This window comes from Triturus cristatus, chromosome 2_1 (assembly GCF_964204655.1).
Source record: "Triturus cristatus chromosome 2_1, aTriCri1.1, whole genome shotgun sequence".
Classification (NCBI taxonomy): Eukaryota; Metazoa; Chordata; class Amphibia; order Caudata; family Salamandridae; genus Triturus; species Triturus cristatus.
Window position 1 is genome coordinate 701670534 of NC_140581.1, and position 9373 is coordinate 701679906.

General features: G+C 53.9%; 1 protein-coding gene across 4 annotated transcripts in view; it reads right to left on the bottom strand.

Annotated features, from left to right (window-relative positions):
• The window catches only part of SEMA6A (semaphorin 6A), a 184981-nt gene extending 176126 nt beyond the window's left edge, over positions 1–8855 (bottom strand). For 2 of the 4 annotated variants that reach the window (XM_085632649.1, XM_085632646.1), the window contains exon 1: positions 6821–7249. The gene's annotated coding sequence lies outside the window, so the exon portion shown is untranslated. Of the gene's footprint in view, positions 1–6820; positions 7250–8834 lie in introns of those variants that run through there. The other 2 variants (XM_085632648.1, XM_085632650.1) reach the window with 2 other exon arrangements.
• Between the last annotated feature and the right edge of the window lie 518 nt (positions 8856–9373).

Here is a 9373-nt window from a genome sequence, read left to right on the forward strand (position 1 = left end):
GAGAGCTGTGGCTTTTGTAACACACGGAGCCAAAGAATGTGTGCATTTTTCAGGTCACAGCCATGGCGTGCCTAGCACAGCGTGTGACAATCTGTATAAGAAATAACACCAGCACGCCGCTGAGGCGAGAGAGCTCTAAGCTCCTGGAAGGGCGGAGGCGCATCTGTGAACCATCACTCCCAAGAAAGACCAAACCCTGCACTTCGGAGCCACCGTCTGTGCCAGCACCTGGCCGGGCGAGATTGAGCCCCGTACCAATCTCGAGTGCACAGCTGGTGGCACTGGGAATCTGCAGGGCGCATGCCTGGGCGCCCACCCTCGACAGAGGCCTCCCGAGGCCCCGCGCCCCTCAGCCCACATCTTCCATTGATGTCACACTGATGGAAGAACGACGCCGGCGGTGCTCACGGCTCAGGCCGATTTCACCCCAGCCTCATGTCTGTCAGCGTTGAATATCCCTGCTCCTTGTCACTCCTCGCACAACAACACGGGGGTGGGCGCAGGGCCCCCTCCCGACTCCCAAAACATGCACACAAACAAATTCGCCATCACTCGCAACCCTTTCACAACACGGGCGGACTGAGCCGCGCTCATTAATCTGCTGTCTTGTTATCAATGGAGGCCCCGCCTTGTCCCCGGCCCCCGCCTCCTCCCAGGCTGGGGGAGCTGCCGTCGCACTAGGAAGAGGAGGCGCAGAGCCCGCGCCTTGCTGCGACGTTATCTCTTCTCTGGTGCCAGCGCGCATTCCTACCCACCGTGTGCTCTCCACAGCTCTCGCGCGCTCCCCAGACTGGGCATGGCCTCAGTGCCCCGGCATCGATGGATGGGGGAAGGGGACAGTAAACCGCGCCATCTGACTCGTTTTTACAACCGCCACACAGGTACTCGTCGAGTGCATTCCTATCCTATGTACATAAGTATATGCATTAAATAACATTAGGCCTTGCGCACATGAGCAGTCAGTCAGGATACCTATCTGTATGTGAGCAGGGGGCACCCTTTTAAAATATTGTCTTCTTATACACAGGCGGCCAATGGTACCCACACGCCAACAACGCAGAACATGCCATATATGCGCAGTCAGCCATTCCTATGAGAGATACCAAATGAAGTGTCAGACAGCGCTTCGCACTCACAACACTTGCGAGGGCGCTATATCGATAATGCATTGCAACACTCTGGGCAGGAGAGGGTAGTGACTCTGGAACATGGACTGTAACTTCCAGCTTGCTGAGTGACCAACTCACGCTTTCATTAAAAAAAAAACTTCCGGAGATCTGAAGTTACCGGAAGAGGACAGGTGCGCTCGAAAAAATCCCCCAGTAAACATACAAAATCCGATGCTCTCGAGTGCTTACAGTGTGCTGTCCTTTCTCGTAGGGAGCATTGGAAGATCTGCCCATTTCTGGCACGAACGTGGGAGGAGAAACCTCCGCCCCACCCCAAAAGAGGTGGATGATGGAGAACATGAGACCACTGGTTTTCTTGTCCAGATATAGCCCCTCTTGCAGAAACTGGAGCCTTTGCATGAACCCCAACTTTTAGCTAGGTTTTTAAAACTCCTTTTGAGGAGTGCTAGAGTGCTGTTGAAACTCGCCACCGTTCACACTACCGCTCCTCCTTTTAACCCGTTCTGAGGGGCCATTCCTGGCTGCTCGCATCTTGCGCTCACAGTGCGTGAGCTGGAGTAGCGCAGCCGGGCCGCGGGCTGGCGGGCAGGCCTGCTCTTGTTTTGGGAGATTATCAGATCATAACAAAGATTCCTGAAACACCGCAAGCCCCTGGGCGCGCGTGCACGTGGGTTGCTGATCCGAAACGGCAGGCCGTGGGTTAACCTGCAACCCCACAGCACGCACGGAGCAAGGCACAGAGCCGCGCGGGGCTTTCTTTGAGAGCGAGACATTACAACAGATTGTACCCCACGCAAGGTATATCTTTTGGCAAACTTACAACCAAACAATGAGGAAGTGCCTGGAAAAGGATCAAACCTTTCCAGGCTCTGAAGAACCGATAGCAGCCGCCCGAAGATAAGGAACGCGCTGACAGAACTACAAGCACTGGTGCGCATGCGTGGGTTCCTGCGAAGATGCTTTCGGATAACGCTTGGAGACAGTGTTCTGCCTTGGTATTTAAAACTGGGTTAATGAGTAAGCTGGCAGCCCTTTGATGCCAGGCTGCTGCGGCCCGGGAGAAGGGGAAGCAGCATGGTGCAGAAATTCCCAATAAGAGCGCAACGATGATTTATGTGGCTGCCAACACAACCTGGGGGTTCATAGCGGGCTTCTGGGACGCAGAGGGGCCGGCACTCTTTATCCACCGCCCCTGCAGCCCAAGGGCGTTTTGCATGTAGGATAGGTTCTACATGCTCAGGGTTCCATCATTAACTTTTCGTGCGTGTGGAGGGGGGAAATGCTGTCTTTTTTTGTGACAGGTCCCAGTTTAAAGCAACAGAGGATAGGGCAGTGTCCCTCTGACTTCATTACATTCACCCCTCTGTTGGAGAGCCCCCACCCCACACTTTGGCGAATCCTTCCAGGGGCAGCGCGCAGAGAGAACTTCCAGCACAGGTACAATGGAAACACCGCACAGTGCTGTGTGCTGGGAGACACACCTGTGACCGCACAACACTCTAAACGGTTCATCTCACTGTGAGGAAACCATCATTGTGCACAGTCCCCCACTGCGGTGAAAACCCCACAGCGCAGACAACCACCGTGCAAATACAGACCTAAAAACAGAAGCTGGCCAACAAAGATCCGAGCGCAAGCCGAGATGGAACCTGCCAGCCACGAGCCCGGGAGCCTGACCTCACACAGTGCCACCCACACAGGACTCTCGGCAAGCAAGCACAGTCCTCACTCGTACAAGTGACGCAGTGCTTTAAATGGGCCGGTACAGAGGGAGGGTACCTGCACTTCTCAAGAGAGACTTAACACTTTGAATTGGAGAGTACCGGCACGGCTCAGAAACAAGCAGGCACTCTGAGTCTGCTCCAGAGTACCTGCACTTCTACTTTTCCAAATCAAGCACCGAAGTAAGCACCGAGCATCCTTCTAGGAGGCGTACCATGCACGGGGGGTGGGGGGGGGGGGCACATTACGTCACTAACTGGAGAGACAATGCATAAAACGCGCTTCGAAAGAAACCGAGAACAAATGTGACCACCACGGGAGAGACTGTACCGCAGCATGTGCTTGAAGTGTGTACTTTGGCAACACCGTTCACACCTGTGAAGCCAATGAAATACATTCTGTGTACTTGTAATAAACTGTCTGTAGGCTCAGCTCTGGGGGAGTTTGTTGTTCCCTGCAGTCAAGGGACGTAAAAAGAAGCAGGCTCTTCTAATACACGGCGCACCATCTGCGCAGGAGTGCTCTTGGGCAGGAACCACGAGTCACGGGAAATTCACCCAAAGTACGAAATACCCGAAGGACCAAAAAACTCGGTTTGTGTGTGTGTTACGGTGCCCTCTAGAAACTCACGTCAGTACCCAGAGTCCTCGGAGGCTGGAAACGCCCAGTCAAGTGCTCTGAACTCGGAGCTGGGGTCGCGGCAGAATATTTGTTTAAAGTAAAAATAACGCTGAAAGCGTCCACTTGAGTGCACGTAATTGCTTGGCCTGGGAGGTGCCCTGTGGTGGGCCAGCAGCCCCATCCAGGACGGGTGCACCGCTTAAAGTCCCCCTCAGCTCTAAACCTGAGAGTGCACCCTACACTCGGATCAATTGCTTCGAAAGCGCAAAAAATAATTACAGGGGAAGCGAGGAAAGGGGGAGACCGCTCCAATTAGTGCTTGGAGACGCCGGTGAGAAGATGGTGGGCGCACACCAATTAGGGTCGGCACTCAATGGGCCTCTGTGGGCTCGGGAGGGCTGAGGCGCCAGGGGTGCAACCAAGGGAGAGCCGGAGTGATTAACCCTCCTCGGGGTGCCCTGGCAACTCCGAGAGCGTGTTTCATTGCAGATCTTTCCACAAACTAAACAGCAACCTCCCAGACATGTATGTCCACAATCAACCCCAGCGCCACCCATGAAACACACACTCACCTGTCAATCATCGCCGTGTCATAGCCTCGCGCACGAGGTGACAGTGTATATACCAGGGTCCTGTCACGCTCTGCACATGAAGAGCGCTGCTGGGCACCGCAGAAAAGCTCAGGGTTTGCTAAAGTTACAATGCAGACTAATAACTACGCCCCCCCCCCCTGCACATCTGTCCCGAGAGCTGGAGCCGCTACCTGGCTGACGCAGCACATTTGATTGATTGCGCCAACTTTGCGCGCTTCACCGCTATGCGCACAGCCCTGTGCGCCCGGGGGACACAGAAACGCAAGGACGCAGCGGCCGCCCCTGAGAGACACTCGTGCCCACCCCCCTTCTTTCCACTTAAGCTGGGGTCGAGTGTCCCATGACCCAAGGACAGCGGGAATCCATGCACCCTCTGCCCCAGTCACCCCGACCAGAAACCTGCTAAGATCCTCCCCCCAATTATCGCAGAAAGCAGGCACCCTATAAACACCCCTCTCGGCTGCCACCTGCCACTGCTGCCGAGAAGTCCCTCGCCGCCCCTCTAGAAAAGTGATTTTATGTCTTGAATGCAGGGGGTATGAAAAGCACGCACTTCCCACCTCTTGTCAATAAAGCTAGTTTGGGCCCGACAACAAACCCCTCCCCTCCCCGAGAGAGGCACGGGGCACCGTGTCAGGGTTCAGGCGGAGGCTGGGCGTGGGAAAGGCATGTTTTCAAGGGAAGGAAGGAAGTAGTGTTTGCTGGTTCGAGACTCCGCACCGACCCTGGACTGTCTCCTGCTCAGGGGTGCCCCACTTCCCAGCCTCGGGCAGGGCAGGGCCGAGGAGCAGCTACAGCCCTGCGACTTGAACACAGTCCAACCCGCCCCCAAAACACAAGAGAAGCCCCACCATCTACTAAGCAGGAAAACCAGGCAACCACCCAGGTAAAAACTGAAGCAGGCCCAATCAAGAACCCGGCCCATCTCAGTCACAAAATGGGCAATTCTCAAGCCAATAACCTGGGGAATCGCAAAGTAATAAACCTGCGTCAACTTCAACCAAGAATCCCCTGCAGATCCCAGCAAAAACCTATAATTGAGATCAGCGAAAAAAACAGTCAGCGTCCGGACAATCTGGACAACTTTCATGCGAGAAACTCACCCAACCCACACTCAATAAACCTGCAGGGTCCTCGGACAAAAATACTCAATCGCGCATCAGCCTATACAACCCGTGGCATACTCCAGCCAAGAAACCCTGGTAATCACAAGCCACGAAAACCCAAAGCAAGAAAAATGACGCAGCCAAGACACCCTAGCGTGCGGCAGCCAAGGCACCCCAGCAAACTGCGGCCAAAAACAGAGTAAACGCAGGACAAGAAATCTAGGCAACCACAAGCCAAAAGGATCTGGGAGAATACCATCCAATAAACCGAAGTACACCACGGCCAAGAAATCAGAGAAACACCTGCCAAGAAATCTGGTGAAACCTCGGCCAAGAAATTTAAGCAAAGAACACAAGGGAACCCAAGCTGAGAAAGCCATGAAATCACCCAGCCAGGAGTGCCAAAGAATCCATAGCCAAAAGACACAGACAACCCTCTGCCAAGGGAACCAGCAATGCCAGCTGGAAAGACACAGGCGGATGCCAGATTATAAACTGGGAGAAATACCGCACAAGAAACTGGTGCAAACCACCAGCCAAGATGGACGGGCAACCATGAGCTCAGATACCCAAGCAAGTGACCCCCCTGAAAGAAATCCAGGCAATCATCAGACAAGAAACTGGACTATGCCTGGCCAATAAATCGGGTTTCTCGTGATGAGTACAAAAATACAAAGGAAAGCAAGAATATGGTAGTAAAGAAACCTGGAATACAAAACACTACCAAATGAATATGGGCAACCCATCAAAGTAACCACGAATCGCAGATTAGAAAATGAGACCTGGCTCCCCAACAAAGTAACTATCACGGGCCATGAAAACGAGGCAAACCTTACAAGAGCAACTCAGCAGCCTCAAGTAAGAAAAAAAAACAGGCAGTTTTTCGCTAATTAAGTAAACCCGGGCAACCCGAGCTTGAATTCCATGGCAAACCGACCCCCAAGAAACTGTGGCAAGTATTAGCCAGCCGCCCAGGCTAATTGCTGTCAATAAACTAGGGCAACGGGATTGGAGCAAATACTAGCAAAGAAACTGGGCCACCTCAAGATAAGAAGCGGCCAAGAATCATCGACAACATCCAGAAAATAACCCAGGAGAAACATCAGCAGAAAACCTGCCAAATACCGATAACCCCCATAGTCCAGCGACCCAGACATACACCAGTGAAGAAAAAACACAGGCGACTCTAATAAAGGTGAAAGAACTGCAAACTCCGGCCCTGAAGCCGGGGTAGAATGAAAACAGAAACATCAATACAGGCAGAACAAGAGGACAGCGGAGGACAGCGGAAAACAGCCAAAGCAGCGCCACAACCAAGAGCCATGTTATGTTTAGAGCCCACTCAGGGGTGTGGTGCATCCCCAGCGTGCTTAGAAACCAACAACATTACATGGGGAAACAGAGAATCAGACTTCTCTGGTTTGCCCCTCGTGTACCCCCAGAGAAGCACGAGTGATGGGAGGTGGAGGGGGCAAAGGAACAACGACCATCTGATGCACCGGGTGAGATGCGAAGCCACGGCAGGCGCGCACAAGGCGCCCCAGGGAGAGGCTGTCTCCACTCCCCCATGGCACGCCGTGCACCATCACCCCCTCGGATGCACACGCGCCACCTGCTCCGCGCAGCCAGAGTCGAGGCGTGGGCATACCTTGTGCTCATGTAGGGGCAGCTGGCAGCAGGACTAGCCGATGCAGTGTCCCATCAGTAATCCGTGTGAGGGGCGCTCTCTGGGCGGGGGTCTCCGGCAGCGCTCTCGCCTCGGCAAACCTTTGTCATCACTCCTCATGTGCTCGTGTGATCAGTGCTGCGGGCGTCGGGCAGGACTCGTCCGCTGCGCTCTCCTCTCCAGGGGTGCTAGGAGGGACCAACCAGAGCAATAAAAAGACTCAAGCAACTCTTTCCTCAAAAGCAAATTCCACAGGGTTCCACTTAGACGGACGGGCTCCGGGGTGCGTGTGCAGTGGGGTGCGGGCGGGGTATGCCGGGTGCGCGGGTCCCGTGCTGTGGTCCGGCTCCGGAGGGGGAAGGAGAGCGTGGATCTGACTGACTCCTAGTCCAAGCTGCTGGGCATTGCACTGAGCGCAGAGGAGCGAAGTGCGAAGCCCGGCCCCCTGTCCGCCTCGTGCCCGCCAGGCACCGCCTCCTCCTGCCCATCGGCCAGCCTCCCCCTCCCAGCACCGCCCTGCGCAGGGAGCGCGCCGGGGAGAGGGGAAACCAGGACCGGATCTCTGGGGAAGGGAGTATACTCTGCAGCCAGCCTGCGTGACGAATCGAAGGAGGGGGGTAGGAAAAAAAGAGGCATAGACATGGTAACATCAACTGCACAGACAACCTTTGTGAGAACGAAGGCAATACGCGGCCACGCACCCACAGCAACAACTTACATGGAAGAAAAATATAGAAATGCACGCACAGCTTAAACCTACGTGGGAGAGGAAGAAAACCCCGCAAGCATCAAGGGAGAAAAAAAAGGAGTACACGCATATGCACAACGAACCACCTACATGGGAGGATAAAAGGGGTGCACGCACAGCAGCAACCCAAATGGGCAGCGAATAGCAAGTGTGTCACGGGTCCTAGTGCAAGGAAGGAAGTAGACCCCTCAGGTCGAACTATAAAATACAGCCATTATCAGGGTTCAGTGAGCCCCTCAGGCCTCTAAGCCCGGTGTCACTGCACCTGATGCACAAATGAAATACACGCCCCTGCACATGGGAGTGAAAGGAGCGCGCGAGCAGTCACCGAAACAATCCATGAGGAAGAGAAAGGAGTACTCGAGCACGCACTGCAAAACCTACGTGGGAGAAAAAGGAATGCACGCACATCAATAACATACATGGACAAGAAAGGAATTTACACCCACAGCAACAACTTGCATTATATTAGGGAACAAATTGAAAGCACGGACAGCGACATGTACATGGAAAAGAGAAGAGTACACGCAAAGACGTACATAGCAACTATGCGCATAATAAAGAAAGCAAAACGTGCACACATTAAAAGTAGCACACGATTTGAAGGGAATCCAGGCGCGCACGCGTTTACGTAGGGTGAGAGAAGTGCACACACACAACACGCTGAACATGAAAAAGAACAAGAGTACGAGTGACATATTTAGCAACACGGAAATGTGCGGATAATAAATACTTGGGTACATGGAATGAACAGACCAACTGTACTCTAATTAATATGAGATTGTAATTAGAGTCACGTTTGAAACGTAATGGGTGTGTGAGTGTATTGCTATAATCAGATTTGTAAATAAAGCACGGATTTCGCACGCACAGTCATTTCTGATGGTTTTACAGAACAAAAATGTCCGGGAAGGGAGCGTGCGTCAGTCCAGGCAGGCACCGAAGCGCAGCAGACAATGGGAGGCTGGGGCGCTGCGGAGCGGGCTGGAGACACCGGGGGCAGGGGCGAGCGGGCTGCTCTGCCTGCTGTGTCTGTAGCAGCAGCAAGCAGCACGAACAGCCAGATGCAATCCCGGCCTGGACCCTCGCCGGACGGGAGGCAGGGGCGCTGCGGAGCAGGCTGGAGACACCCGTGGATGGGAGGAGAAGCGGGGTCGGGTGGGGGGACGTGGGGGTGTTCTGCCTGCCTGTAGCAGCAGCAGCAAGCAGCACAAGCAGCCAAGATGCAATCCCGGCCTGGATCCTCACCGGACGGTAGGCAGGGGCGCTGCAGACCACAGGGCGGGCCTTCCTAGGCGCTACATCATCCTTTCTCCGTAAACTGAAGGGGGAGACTGCTGAGTCAGCCAGTCACTGAGCGGGCTTTAACAGCGTGACTGTAGCACCGCCATACGTTGTTGCCGGAGGGGTCCGGGCTAATTTGTAGGACAAGAGGAAATGAATAAAGGGATGGGTGACGGGACTGGTCAGCTGGGAAAGGGACGACACACTCCAAGTTTTCTGGTCATTTTTACATTTTCTGTATATTTGCTCTTATCTCCAAATTATGGGCTTCTATGGCATATTCTGCCTATGAATAATGAGACCGCTGTCCACCAACACCATATTGTGCACACACCGTGAGCACTTTATCAGTCCAGAGGCATCCAGACCCCGAGACTCATTGGAAAGTAGCAACATGGAGCATTTTTAAGGTCAGAACTTAGCATATTCCAAAACTCATTTGAAATGCATGGAGCAGACACCTCTATTACATCCAGGGGCGCCGGACAACGTATTGACATGTA